Below are 14,948 nucleotides of genomic sequence, written 5' to 3'. Positions count from 1 at the left end.
GCATGTTGAATTTCTTCAGCTTCCGCAGGAAGAACATCCTCTGCTGGGCCTTCTTGATGGTGGAGGTGATGTTCTCTGCCCACCTGAGGTCCTCATTATTGTCCCCAGAAATCTGAATGACTCCACAATGTTAACTGGGGAGTCACACATGATGAGGGGGGCGGTTGGGGCTGGGCTTCTCCTGAAGTCTACGACCATCTCTACAGTTTTTAGGGCGTTCAGCTCCAAGTAGTTCTGGCTGCACCAGGAAGCCAGGCTGTCAACTTCTTCTCTGTAGGTGGCCTCATCACCATTGGAGATTAATCCAATGAGGGTTGTGTCATCCGCGAACTTCAGGAGTTTGACAGAAGGGTGGCAAGAGGTGCAGCTGTTGGTGTAGAGGGAGAAGAGTAGAGGAGAGAGCACACAGCCTTGTGGGGCTCTGGTGCTGATGGTCCGGGGCTCCGAGACAAGCTTGCCCAGCCGTACCTGCTGCTTCCTGTCTGTCAGAAAGTCAGTGATCCACCTGCAGGTGGGCTCAGACACGCTCAGCTGGGATAGCTTGTCCTGGAGGAGAGCTGGGGCGATAGTGTTAAATGCAGAGCTGAAGTCCACAAACAGGATCCTGGCGTAGGTGCCGGGGGAGACTAGGTGCTGGAGGATGAAGTCCCATGTTGACTGCGTCGTCTACAGACCTGTTGGCTTTATAGGTAACAGTTTGTCAGTGGGTCAAGGAGGGGGTTGGTGATGGCCTTGAGGTGGGTGAGCATGAGGCGCTCAAAGGTCTTCATTACCACAGAGGTCAGGGCGACTGGTCTGTAGTCATTAAGGCCTGTGATCCTCTGCTTTTTGGGAACTGGGATGATGGTGGATGTTTTGAAGCAGGCAGGTACCATGCATTCAACCAGTGAAGTGTTAAAGATGTCCGTAAACACTGGAGACAGCTGGTGCTTCAGTGTGGAAGGGGAGACAGCATCTGGTCCAGCTGCCTTGCGGGGGTTCTGTTTCTTTAACAGTTTGTTGACGTCTCTCTCCTGGATGGAGAGAGGTGCGACGGGGGGAGGGGGATGTAGAGGTTAGTGTCTCTGTCCAGGCTGGGAAGGAGAGGTGTGATAGCTGTGGGGGAGGGTTGGTTTTGTGGGTCAGAGTCAGGGCTGCTCCATTGTCTGTCGAATCTACAGTAGAAGTCATTCAGGTCATTTGCAAGTCTGAGGTCATCCATAGAGTGGGGGGATTTGGTTTTGCAGTCTGTGATCACTCGAAGGCCTTTCCAGACTGATGAGGAGTCGTTGGCTGCAAACTGTTGTTCTAGCTTCTTTGAGTACTGTCGTCTGGCCTCCTTAATCTCCTTGCCAAACGTGTACTTAGCCAGTCTAAACCTTTCCTTGTCTCCACTCCTGAAAGCCCTCTCCTTCTCCAAACGAAGCTGTTTGAGCCTTGCTGTGAACCAGGGCTTGTCATTGTTGTAACTCACCCTGGTGCGTGTTGGAATACATACAGTTGTGGTCAGAAGTTTACATACACTTAGGTTGAAGTCATTAAAACTCATTTTTTAACCACTCCACAGATTTCATGTTAACAAACTATAGTTTTGGCAAGTCGGTTAGGACATCTACTTTGTGCATGACACAAGTCATTTTTCCAAAAATTGTTTACAGACGGATTATTTCACTTATAATTCACTATATCACAATTCCAGTGGGTCAGAAGTTTACATACACTAAGTTGACTGTGCCTTTAAACAGCTTGAAAAATTCCAGAAAATGATGTCATGGCTTTAGAAGCTTCTGACAGGCTAATTGACATCATTTGAGTCAATTGGAGGTGTACCTGTTGATGTATTTTAAGGCCTACCTTCAAACTCAGTGCCTCTTTGCTTGACATCATGGGAAAATCAAAAGAAATCAGCCAAGACCTCAGAAAAAAAAATTGTGGACCTCCACAAGTCTGGTTCATCCTTGGGAGCAATTTCCAAACGGCTGAAGGTACCACGTTCATCTGTACAAACAATAGTACGCAAGTATAAACACCATGGGACCACGCAGCCGTCATACCGCTCAGGAAGGAGACGCGTTCTGTACTTTGGTGCAAAAAGTGCAAATCAATCCCAGAACAACAACAAAGGACCTTGTGAAAATGCTGGAGGAAACAGGTACAAAAGTATCTATATCCACAGTAAAACGAGTCCTATATCGACATAACCTGAAAGGCCACTCAGCAAAGAAGAAGCCACTGCCCAAAAACCGCCATTGAAAAAGCCAGACTACGGTTTGCTACTGCACATGGGGACGAAGATCTTACTTTTTGGAGAAATGTCCTCTGGTCAGATGAAACAAAAATGTAACTGTTTGGCCATAATGACCATCTTTATGTTTGGAGGAAAAAGGGGGAGGATTGCAAGCCGAAGAACACCATCCCAACCGCACAGGGGTGGCAGCATCATGTTGTGGGGGTGCTTTGCTGTAGGAGGGACTGGTTCACTTCACAAAATAGATGACATCATGAGGAAGGAAAATTATGTGGATGTATTGAAGCAATATTTCAAGAAATCAGCCAGAAAGGACAACTGTGTCGTCCGCAAACTTGATGATGGAGTTGTCGCTGGACTTAGCCACACAGTCGTGGGTGTACAGGGAGTAGAGGAGGGGGCTAAGGACGCAGCCCTGGGGATGTTGTCCACAGCAGACTTTTTGACGTGTCATACATAGCAGAGTAAACACAGGTGTTATTTATTAAATGAATAATGGCTCCGTTCCATTTAGGAGTGCCAGGGCCCTGGTACTATTGTGCGTGCTGGCTCACTGGCACACCTGAAATTGAACGGAGCCATCTGCTATGACGCATCAAAATGTCTGCTGTGAAAAAGGTCTGAAACAACTCGAAACCTGAAAGGTTCGGTTCATTTAGATGCTCATGTGTGGCTCTTGAATGGGTTTTTAATCCTATTCATGTGCAACTTTAGTCTATTCATAGTATTTGATGAACAGGTGAATGTAATAAAAAAAACAGGTGATTATCATTAACGTTAAAAGACAGCCATGGCCAATGAGATGTGGGAGAGTCTAGAATATTCACGCCCTTTCGCGTGGCGGTGGCAACGTTTGGTACTCCCTGTTTTCAACAAGGTTAGGGTGGGGCATGAGGTCTCCAGAAAGGTTAATTTTAGGACCAACCCCCAGACAAAATGGCGTGAAAATAAGTCCCAATGAGATGTGGCATTGCGCCATATGGTTGACATGGGAATACTACTACTTGATAATTGAGTGAAGCCATGGCTTTATTTTATTTTTTATTGTTTATTAAACCTTTATTTAACCAGGTGAGTCCCATTGAGATTACAAAATCTCTTTTTTGAGGGAGTCCTGGCCAAGATAGCAGCAATACAGTGTTTTAAACAACATACGAGCAAACATTTAGCAACTCACAGAATCATGCCTAAAAAGACAGCCAGGAGGAAACGGCTCTAACTCAGGAAGCAATTACAAGTTCCAATTGAATTTAGTTTTACTAAAATTTAGTTTTAGACGTAGCAGCCAGCCATCGCTGCTTCACTCCATTCCAGTGCTTATGACTTGACTGAGTGAGTGCACAAGGATAAGGAAGGAGAATAGGCAGCATAACTTGTTTCATGGAACTCAAACTAACTGAACTTTATGATTGGAAGTCATAAGTGGGAGAGGTTCGATTAATTTTTAACCAGTAGACTACATATGTACCGAAGTTGAAATTGATTAGTTCAAAATAATTTGTTCATTTTGCCTGGCACTAAATTGTGATTATTCTTTGATAGAATGGATCAAAGTTTCTTGCGGTTCGATGAGGCCACCGTCTCCACCTTTATCAACGAGAAGGTATGTAACACTATGTGCTCAAAGTAACCAAGGCACTGTCTATTAGGGGTGTAAACCTTAGGCTTTACCACGATTTGATGCGATTCAAGATTCAAGATTCAAGATTCTTTATTTGTCACGTGCATACAAGTATACAGTGAAATGCAAAAGTGACAGTGCCACAGAGTAGTGCAACAATACAATAGTTTTAAAATACAATAAAATAAAAATAGAAGTACTAAAAAATATACAGTATGGACAGTATAAACAGTATAAACAATATGAACAGTATAACCAGTAAGCCTATAAGTAAGCAATATAAATAGCAGATGGATGATTATGTGTGTGCATATGTGTTAAGATGACAGTGCATGTGTGAGTGACTTGAGGGGGGCACTGGTGGGGTCATCATTGACGATTCGGATTGCGATTCTTAAGGCAACAATATCACAAATTTTGCTATGTTACGCCCACCTAATAGTCCTAAAGTCCTTTATTTAGGTTGTATTCCTGACATTTGGTGTTTAATGCCCTTGCTCCATTGCGCTCCACTGTCGGTCTGATGCCAAAATGTACACATAGCTCAAAATACTGTTAGTCATCATTGTTTACAAACTGTAAAAGGGTCAATAGCTATAATCACAAACGCATACAACCAAATTGAGCTCGAGAGTGCAATTCTATTTAAGCTCTGCTTAACAATTGAATGAAAAACTTGAAGCAGTCTGCTTTCACTTCGAGAATTGGAATGCGTTTTTTGCTGAAATGCTGTGTGGATGGCACAGGTTAACACATCTAACATTAGGCTCAAAAGCCTTTGTTTTCAACCACACTCTTATCTTCACAAGCCCTTGTCTCTTTACGAATTAAGTATGCAATGACAGACACTACACTTGTGTCTCTTTTCGAAGTGTGGCTCACCTTTTGGGGAAAGAAATTGCTCACTGAGGGCGTTGTTTGGGCGTTACCTTGTCAGGCTTAGTAGTAACTTGGGGGGTCAATACAGGTGAACAGGTGTACCTAATAAAGTGGCCGGTGAGTGTATATGGCAGAGCTTCACAATATACTATAGATCAGGCCAGTTCACTCCCATTTTTATTCACTGCATTTTTGGTACATAGAAGTATGGGAAAGTATGGAAATGTATTTTTATTATATTTCAGTCATTTTTGTCCAGTGACCCCCAAACTAATGGTCTAAGTCTATTTGGGCTGTCCTCAACTAAAGAAATTCTTAGTCGACTATTAGTCAGGACTTTGTTTCCCAAATGCAATTATGCAGAAGGACCTCTTTAAATGTAGTGCTTACTAAAGATTGCTGATCATTGTTCAGGAAATAACTGAAGGAAATGATAATCATTCAGCATGGAAAAAAAGCATAAAAATCAACTAACAAAGTCTTGGTTGACTAGGACCAACCGATTAATCGACTAATCAACTAAATGGGGGCAGCCTATACAGTACCTCTTGCCGGCCTGACAGAGTGATGACTCAACCATGATGACTCAACCATTACGTTTGGTTGACACTACATGGTCCTCATTTCAAATGATCGAAAATGTTACCTTTTTAAAGTGGACCTTTTTTAAAGTTTAGGAATCGGTATGAAAAAATGGGACCGGTTTATTCCTAACTATCCATTTCCGTTGTTTTCAGATTGACTGCTATGCGGTCCATGGGATGATAGATGACCAGCTAGTTGCATATGTCCCCAAAATTGGAGACCGGATAGCTCTTCGTCAGTCCTGCAGAAAAGAAGTGGCTGCGCTGGAAGGAACCACTATGACTGTCTCCAAAGCTACAGAAAGAACAAAGATGAGCCTCAAAGAGAAGTCATGGGGATGACCGTTCAGAAAAACTGTCTGGGAACTCAAATGCTTTAAAAAAGGAGCGTACTTATCAAATGGAAGAAATTGGGGGCTCTTTTATTCAAGTGAAAGGGAAAAGAGGAGATGGGACCAGACACTTGAAGGCTGCCACAATGGCACAGCTGTTGGAGATTGGTAAAGAACTCTTTTTTCTAAATGGAAGAAGTAAGCTTGGCAACATTGATGAATTTGAATTCACCCTGCGTGATGCTACTGAAGATGAGCTGGATCCATTGACCACACTGAGAAGCAAAAACTTGAAATATTGAGACTGCATCTATAATGCAAAAGGACTGACACTGATGCACATGAAACATTGACCAGGTGAGCCAGCAGCACTCAATCACAAAATGGAACTGCCCTTACAAGTGAATCACCCTGTGCAGCTGCTTCCTCGCATGAAGCTGCTTCCACAACTGGAACTCCCAGTGCAACGGCTTTGGCGAGTGAAACTTTGAATGCAGAAACGTACCTCTCATCAGAGAACAACAATATGGATGTGTTCAATACCATACCAATACTCTGTTTCTTGAAGATGTGGTGCTGGTTGAAGAGGAGGGTTTGATGGATGGAACACAGGCATCAATTTCAATTGATGAGGAAATTCAGATTAGATATGCTTTTCTAGAAGATGACAATGATGTTCTCGATGATACCCTTCCACTGGACATGGACCTGGTGCATGTGGAAAGTGTATGTACAGTCCAGGAACTTCATCAACCACAAAAGATCACCAGGCTAAGGCTTCGCAGGGGAAATGTTTTCCAAGAACTAAATGCTGCCTTTAAGGATGGTCGCGTATCTGTAGATGGCTCTCTCTTAGAGATTGAGATGGTCCTACCCAATGGTACCACAGAGCGTGATGCGCTAAGTGAGTACTGGGAGACCTTTGTTCTGAAATGCACTGCTGGAAATCTACTGAAAATACCTATGACAAGACATGACATGAAAGACGATTGGGAAAACGTAGCTAAAGTGATGGTCTCAGGCTCCAACATGGTGAAGTACTTTCCCATAAGTCTTGGCTAAGCCCTTCCTCTCCTACTGTCTTGGACTTAAAATCATGGATGATGACCTGTTTTCGACATTCTTAGAAACTGAAGAAAAGGAAGTTGCTGAACAAGCAATGAAAGACTTCAAATCTATCTCTGGAAGAGAGGAATGGTTGGATTTCCTAGAGGCCCATGACGTTAAACTTCTCATCACCGAGCAGAATGTCAGGAAAACCTTACTTGAAGTGGCACTGTAGCAAGTTCCGTTGTACACAGAGGCGGACACAGTGGTGTGATGAGGGAATGGTCCCGTTTATTCATAAAAGTTCGTTAGTTCGTTAGTTACTTTCCAGTCTTTCAAAACACTCGGCGACTTTCCAGTCGCCGTTCTCTCTCTCGAACGCAGAGGCACACACATCTTAAACCATTTAGTCAACGAGGCTTCATTCGCAACAGGTGTGCAACGGAGCCTCGCTGACGTAACCCTGGCCACGGTCCTGTAGCTCCCTCTACAGGCCGAACGCTGCATGTCCCCCCACAGGCACATAAAGAAATAGTGCAGGATCCAGCATACTGTATATAACAGAGTGTTGGAGCAGTATGTTGAAAGGGCTGAAACTGCCCCCAGGGGGATTGGATGAAGTGATGGCCAGCCTCACTCCTACACCCAGGAAGGTTGTAGCCCTGCTACAACATGAAATCCTCAACAAGAGAGAAAATCAGATTCTTGATTTCCTCAAGAAGTTCATCAGGAACTGTAGTGAAGATCGGCTGAGGAAATTTCTCCGATTTTGTACTGGTAATTATTTTAAGAATTTTAATTGCATACAGTTTGATAGTGTGTTTTGTGTAATGTTCTGTCTTTAAAGGAATCTATTGTGGTTTACTTGATTCACAATATTTATTTTGTAGGGCTGTCCTCGACTAAGGAAATTCTTATTTCACCAATAGTCATAGAATTTTGTTGACTAATTGATGGTGTATTATCAACATTTATTTATTATGTGTATCAACAAATCAAAAATTGTTTTACCCTATTATTGTCCTTTTGCAAATGAATGGAATCATGCAGAGGGACCTCCTTAAATATAGTGGCCAGACAGTAAAGACCAAAGCATATTGGTAATACGTTTTATTGTGATTCCAGAGATGTGCTTATTATTTTTCAGGAATGACGAATAATTCATTAGCCGCCCCAAATAATTAATCACCTAAAAAAGTCTTAGTCACCTAAGACCCTAACCACTGATGAGTGGAATAATTGACTACAGCCATACTATTAAATGTACTATTTTTGTCTTGTCTTCAACGACCTCCTCGTTGCCAAGGATATCCACGTCCGATTCTTTGAGCCAAAGAGTACCTTTACAAGAAGCCCCCAGTCCCACACATGCGGGTGCGCGTTAGAAGTCCCAAACAACTGTGTCATACCTCGAGTTGGCAGAAGATTTCACCAGTGTCCTTGATGCAAACATGTGGGTGATGGACATTATTTAGTGGTAAGTGACAGGTGCGAGTAGAATTTGATGTAGTACATCTGTATCTGCATGTGTGTTCATATCCATGCTCTGTTTGTCTTTCCCAGGTGGTTTGGAGCTCGACTGCCCGGTGACTTCTGAGGGACAGCACAAGCTGAAACGACAATTGTGGGACTTAAATTTGCCCAAATAATACAAATTTGACTCATACACAACACACCAAAATAATGATAAAATAAAATGTAAAAATAGACTTATTTGAGATTATGCGCAGGCAATGCAGCATGTTGGTCGACCCTTGGTCGCTAAACTCACATAATTAGTATTTTCATTGTTTGTTCACTTGTATGTTTTGGGATCCCCAAATTGACCCAAAGAGTTTCTGTCAGCTAAAGGAAATATTCAGAAATTGAGTGATGGTCACACACATTGTGCAAGGTTAATTCAGGTCAAACAGAACTAGGGATGTAACTTTATCACAATATGATTTTTCAGTCTCTTGTTCTCTCCATTTCCCTCTTCCTATCTCAGGGCAACAAAGCTTTTGGGGGTTTTATGAAGACTAAACTGGCAAATGCCTACTATCATATTCTACCATAATGTTCTGCCATAATAAGGTGCGTCTCACCTCGGCTTGAAATTTCAGCTAATACGTTAATAGTTTTGTAAAACATTTGGAAATATTTTTGTATGTTTTTTTTAGAAATGTTTTATTGCAATGTTTTTGTATTCGGGTTGTAAGAAATGTATTGGATGAGAAGTAGCTGGCCAAGAATGTGATCCAGCCCATCCACAACAGCACATTAAAGTGCCTAGCAGCTAGGGCTACCTTGAGGCCTCCGTCCTGCTGGACAGCTAGTGGGTTGGGGGGGGAGGAGGTTGGAGGGAAGGAGCAGGGTAATAGACAGATGGAACTTGATGGTTGCTGCTTGTCTGGATGGCTGACTTGCAGGGTGTCCATGGATAAAAGACCAGGGGAGGGGAGTATTTACAAAGCAGGATTAGCATATTGCCCAGCTAAATTTGGAAAAGACTATAACTATATATTGATGTTTTGGATTTGAATCTGTAAAATAAACGTAATATTAGGTTTAGGAATGTGATTGTCATACTGATATGTATTGTACATGATTGCTAATTATCAACAAAATATCAGAAGTCATTCAATTATATTTTTGGGAGGTTACCTGGCAAACTGCATAATCCTGCTTTTGTGAAATACCCCCTTGGTTATGGTGGGGTGGATATGAATATTATAAGAAGAATTATTTAGAGGGTTTGAACCAGTGGTTTGCCCATATGGAAACTTTCTTATTCAGCTGGACTGGCTTTGGAAGATGAGTGGACTAGATGGAGATCAGTTTCTCCTTAATTGGGCCGCAGTGAAAAACTGATAATCATGGCCCTATCTGTGGGGTTTGTATCCCTTTAGGAGGGGTTGGTACCATGGACATGCAAAATATCTCTGAATTACCCGAGCAAGGTTTTTTTTTTTTTTTTTTGCTTGCTGTTTAATGAGCTATCCTTGAGACCTTTCTCCATGTGGACCTTTGTCCTACCGTCTATCCTCAACTTTCACTGTTTTTCTTTTAACACTTGCTGGGATTCTGAGGTGCTTTTTTAATGGGCTCTTTCTCACTCATCTCATTTGTAGAAAATATTATTCTTGACAATATATTGGGGTTAACAGTTAACATGCAAATCTGCAAAGTTTTATTGAATGTAGTTAATTGACTTCAATGTTCAATTAGGGCTGGGCGATAATTTAATATGATAATTTATAGTCTTTCAATGGAATCATATAGTGATGAAATCATATGTCGTGATACACAATTCTGTTGTCTAAATTGATAATAACAATATATAACACATATTAACTTAAATACTCGGAAAGTATTCAGACCGCTTCACTTTTTCCACATTTTGTTGTGTTATAGGCTCAATTTAAAATGGATTAAATTAAAATAATTTGCCATCAATCCACACACAATAGCCCAGAATGACAAAGTGAAAATATGTTTTTAGAAATTTCAGTACATTTATTCAAATTGAAATACAGATATACCTCATGTACATAAGTATTCAGACCCTTTGCTTTGACACTCTTAAACTCATCAACAAATCACTCAATACGTTGAATTGAGTCCATCTTAAATCAAGGATAATAGTTAATGTAATTTTGGAATTAATATCTTTGTTTTTATAGGGTCTCTGATTTGCATAGGAATCAATAACACACTGTGTGGATCAGGTTGTCTTTACAAACTGAGCAAATGGAGAGGAACAAAACTGCTCAGGAATGCCACCCTGACGCCTGGGGAGATCTACAATCTACAAAGTCGAATGGTGGAGAGGAAAAAACACAGACGATGGGACAACATCATCTCAGTCACTCTACAAAATTGGTCTATAACCAAGTAGCCAAAAATAATCCCTTAATGGAAAATCATCTCTCATATCCATAATTGTGTTTGCAACAATGAATTCAAGTGATACAGCGAAGAAAGTGGCTGGAAATGTGTTTATTTGGTTTTACTACAAAGCATTAAGTTTGGTGCAAATCCAGCACATGCAATGCAGTTTCTGCACCATCTCTCGTGTGAAGAATAGTGGTAGCTGCATCAAGTTGTGTGTATGTTTGTCACTGGCAGGGACTGGGGAGTTTGTCAGGATCGAGAGAAAATAATGAAATTTGCTGAGTTGGTAGTGACATCCTAATCTACACAGTGTGTAATTGATTCTTATGCAAATCAGAGACATAACGTGATATACAAGTCTTTTCTTCGCTCCCTTTATCTCTCAATGTTTAAAAGTGTTGTAAGTTCTTCTCTCAGGGAAAGGTAGAGATCAATGGCCATGTATGCATCCACAGGAACATGGAGATAGTTTTGTGCCATTACGTAGGTGCACAGGGTGAACACATTCTGATCACATGCTGTCACGGCGGTGGATACAGTCACCTTCACAGCTGATACCATCTTCCTTCCTCTGACACCTGATACAAATAGTTCTCTGTGTCACATACTGGGGTGCAAACTGGTGATGGCCCAAAAAGGTGACAACATTTTTGTTTTGCCTGAAAACTAAGCAAATGATCAATGCGTGGCACCCAGGCCCCTTCCCATGATGCATGCTACAACCGCCCACCCACTCATCCACCCACTCCAGTCCACCCCACCAAGCACATTACTTGTGCTTTTTTGCCTTCTTTGCCTGTACCAGTACTTCCAGTGCTTTTTTTCCTCTTTTGAGCAGCTATGTGCCTCACTTTGGCTTGCCTGTCCTTCTCCACTGCAGTCTTCCTGCTTTGCTCGGCACTGGTTGTTGGCTGGCAACCAAACTCTTCCTGCCTCCCTTTCTTCTTCAACAGGGCTTGTTGTCTGCAAGCCTTGTCCTTTGTGCCTGCAGTGTGGATGTTCCTGCAGAGGACCTTGTCAACCTTTGAGAGCTTCACATCTTCTCTCTTGAACATCTGGATGGCTGTCTGACCCCTGGACCTGAGGGCATACTTGGTTGTCCATCACATTTGCCCACCTGTTCACCATGTTGTCACCATCAATGTACAGGGGAAGGGTGGAATCCACGTTGAACTTTACCACTTCCAGTGGCACCTCACACTGGGGTGGCACCAAGTGGCCCATCATCCCTGCCAGCCGCTTCAGGAGTATGCCAGTCTCTGAGTGGCCTCTCGCCAATGGGTCCAGAGCATACAGTGATTGTAGGGTCCTGATGATCAGTGGCACCTTTTTCTGCATGTAGGCTGCTGTGGACATGTACGCAGTCTTCACTGTGTCAAGAAACTGCAGCACACTCTGGAAAACATTATCAAAATAAAACGATTGCAATGAAATCATTTTACCTAGAGAAATGGGTTTATGTTTGATTTGCCATTTTCAATACATTTACTAACTGGATGACGTGGATTTTTTGCCTTCAGTTTCTCAGCCACCGGTCCGACATACAGCTCCCAGAGAGGCAGCATTTTGTCTTTCCCCTTTAAATCTGTAAACAATATTAGGTCCATTTCAACAATTGTACCTTTTTTTCTGAGGTCCTGGTGGAAATACTGGATCCTGGCCTTTGCCCGCTCACCAACACCGTGGTCCTTGTAGATCTCCTCTAGGACTTCTTTGTAAAGGGTCTGGTCTGCCTGACTGAGGAATCCGAAGTACAGCACCTTGTATGCAGGCAACATTCGGCAAGTGCTGATGCCCACATCATATGCCGAAAGCCATCGGTGCGCCACAAACCGCTGTGGGTTGGTGCCTGGAATGCCCATGAACTCACAGATCTCCAACGGGCAAAAAAAGGGCTTACTCTTATTAAGCCTATTTGCCATTATGCAACGAGTATATTTCCGGTGTAGGCATATTTTTCACAATATCTATGACAATTACCTGGTCTGAAGCCCACTGGTGGTCTGTGTGGAGGTCAGTGAAGAGCTGCTCGAGGTGGTGGCCAAAGGGCGCAGCAAACTGTTTGGCGGCATTGTGGATGTGGTGGCAGGAATCTCCATGGCAGTAGTACTGGCAGTACTTTTGCTCTTATTCTGGTCTCCAGCCCGGACTTGCTCCCTCGCATTATGTTACAGGAGTCCATCATCATACTGACCATGTTGGCAAATAGGATTTTATGGTAATTGAAAAAGGTCACTAGGGCCCATTCCAAATGATCAGCAGCCCCCCCTTTAGCACTTCAATGGAGCCAAGGTGTTCGACTAACACACGCTTCAACTTGAAGTTGGAATTGAAGTAGCTTACTAGAATTGACAGCACCTTCTTATTGGAGCTTGATGTGCTCTCATCCAAGTTGATTGAGAATGGGCTTGACCTGATGCTCTCAAACATCCTCTCTGAGAAGGTGTGCCCCAGGCCCTGGACCATCTTGTACGAGGCAGCAGTCCGGGATAGCTTCATGCCCCCTAAAGTTGGTTTATCCAGAGCCAGTGTCTGGGCAAGCTCAACAATGACAGAAGCTACAGATAGGAATGTTCTGCAATGGTTCCAAGAACCATTGCCTGGAAAAAAACACTAAAATAGTATTAGTATTTCATATGTTACCACTTGCAAAGCACATAGCTTGTGATAAGTAAACTTGACATCATTATAAAAATAATTCTATAATAAAATAATAAAATAATACTGCGATTCACTGTACTATGGGGCATCTATGAGGGATTTCCTATTCTGCTTATCAAAGTCTAGGCTTAAGACTTTACATAGATAACAACTAGCACATACTGGCTAACCAACACTCACCTCTGCATTTGCTACCCTTTCAAACAGGGGTACTGGCACCTTCACTCTTTCCCTCATCTGCTCAGGGCCCTGCATTGATGGGCCCTGAGTTGCTGACATTGATATGAGACTGTGTGTGGTCATAATAGTCACCACCTTTTGGCTGTTTTTCGGTTGTACAGTGTGCCAAAAGGGCATAGGAGCCCTTGGTAGAATAATTGATCTCTTTGTAGCAGAGGCTGCATTGGGCATGGCCTAGTTTCTCTATTTTCTTTAAAAAAAAGAAAAGAAAATGACCCAGGGTGAAGTAGATTCATGGGTGAAGTAGAAAATGTGTTATGCCTACTCTCAAGTTTGCACTCCTGGTAATGTTTCTTGGCGAGTTCACCAAATGATTCACTACCTATCTTCCGCCGTAGACTGAAGACCCATCTCTTCAGGCTACATCTTGACTGTCTCTCCTAAAGACATCTTCATCCCCACTACCCCCCTTTGCAGTTTCTCTACTGTAAATAAAAAAATAAAATAAAATCAAGTAATCATTCCTTCTTCTAGCATTGTGACTGCCAATGGCCCCTGGTCCTAGCATAGATTTGTTTTCTTATGATGACTGATGTATCGATGATTGACTTACTTTAGACAAATGTACTTAAGTACAATGTAAGTCGCTTTGGATAAAGGCGTCTGCTAAATGTCAAAAATGTAAATGTAAAAATGAGTTAGAAACGACTTCAGACGCGCTCTCTCCCTGTGTCTTTTTTCTTCTTTCTTGCCCACCCTTATAGTAAATTTAAAGACAAATACTAGCCTTAGTAATCCCACACCTAGGGGAAAAGGTCACAAGGACACCAGATGGTCCTGGAACATCTCAGAGGGGTGAGATCAGATAGGTGGGGGCTGACTAGGGGGTATGGATGCTTTGAAGTAGAGTGGTACACAGCTGTGTAAACATAATCAGGTGATCTGGGGACAGGATGGATGGGTGACAAACACAGTTGTAAACAGCCAGGACAAAAGGCTTTAGAAAATAGCCTAGGTCAATTGATCTCTCAAGTAGACTGACAGACGCCAAGTCAAAGGGGGCGTAGCCCCAGGATGACGAAATGTAGTTCTTAAATATCATTGGTGTAAGTAGACAGGAATTTGAATGAAGGGCGTTGACCTGTGTGATGTTTATAAAAGGACAGGTAACGGAAGTGAAAGGGGTTCAACTTTGCAAACCTGACCCAGCTTTATACTCTGTGAATAAAGTCTTTGAATGAATCAACAGCTCCGGTTTAACGGTATGTTATTTCAAAATACCATTACTTAAATTCCACTACACCCTCTCCTGAGTTTAATTTGAAACACACGCAAATGAACTTTGATTCATCTGAACTTTCATTCTCACAGTGGGTTTCAGAGACTACATATTTTTGTGGAAACCAAATATTTTTGAGGTCAAACGCCACACAAGCTACCGAGGTATGGCTGTATATTTAACACTTAACTTGTATCCTTTACTTCTGGATATCAAATTATAACAGGCCTAATATACAACGTCACCAACATTGAACGAATTGTCT

General features: G+C 42.4%; 1 protein-coding gene across 2 annotated transcripts in view; it reads left to right on the top strand.

The window, feature by feature from the left end:
- The window catches only part of LOC310823790 (26S proteasome non-ATPase regulatory subunit 2-like), a 34,133-nt gene extending 19,481 nt beyond the window's left edge, over nt 1–14,652 (top strand). For both annotated transcript variants that reach the window (XM_083696644.1, XM_083696642.1), the window contains exons 22-25: nt 3,770–3,830; nt 5,465–7,467; nt 7,997–8,167; nt 8,254–14,652. The gene's annotated coding sequence lies outside the window, so the exon portion shown is untranslated. The remainder of the gene's footprint in view (nt 1–3,769; nt 3,831–5,464; nt 7,468–7,996; nt 8,168–8,253) is intronic.
- Nucleotides 14,653–14,948: the final 296 nt, after the last annotated feature.

The sequence above is a fragment of the Argentina silus genome (genome assembly GCF_951799395.1).
Source record: "Argentina silus genome assembly, chromosome: Y".
Taxonomy (NCBI): domain Eukaryota; kingdom Metazoa; phylum Chordata; class Actinopteri; order Argentiniformes; family Argentinidae; genus Argentina; species Argentina silus.
This window is presented reverse-complemented; position numbering and strand designations above follow the sequence as displayed.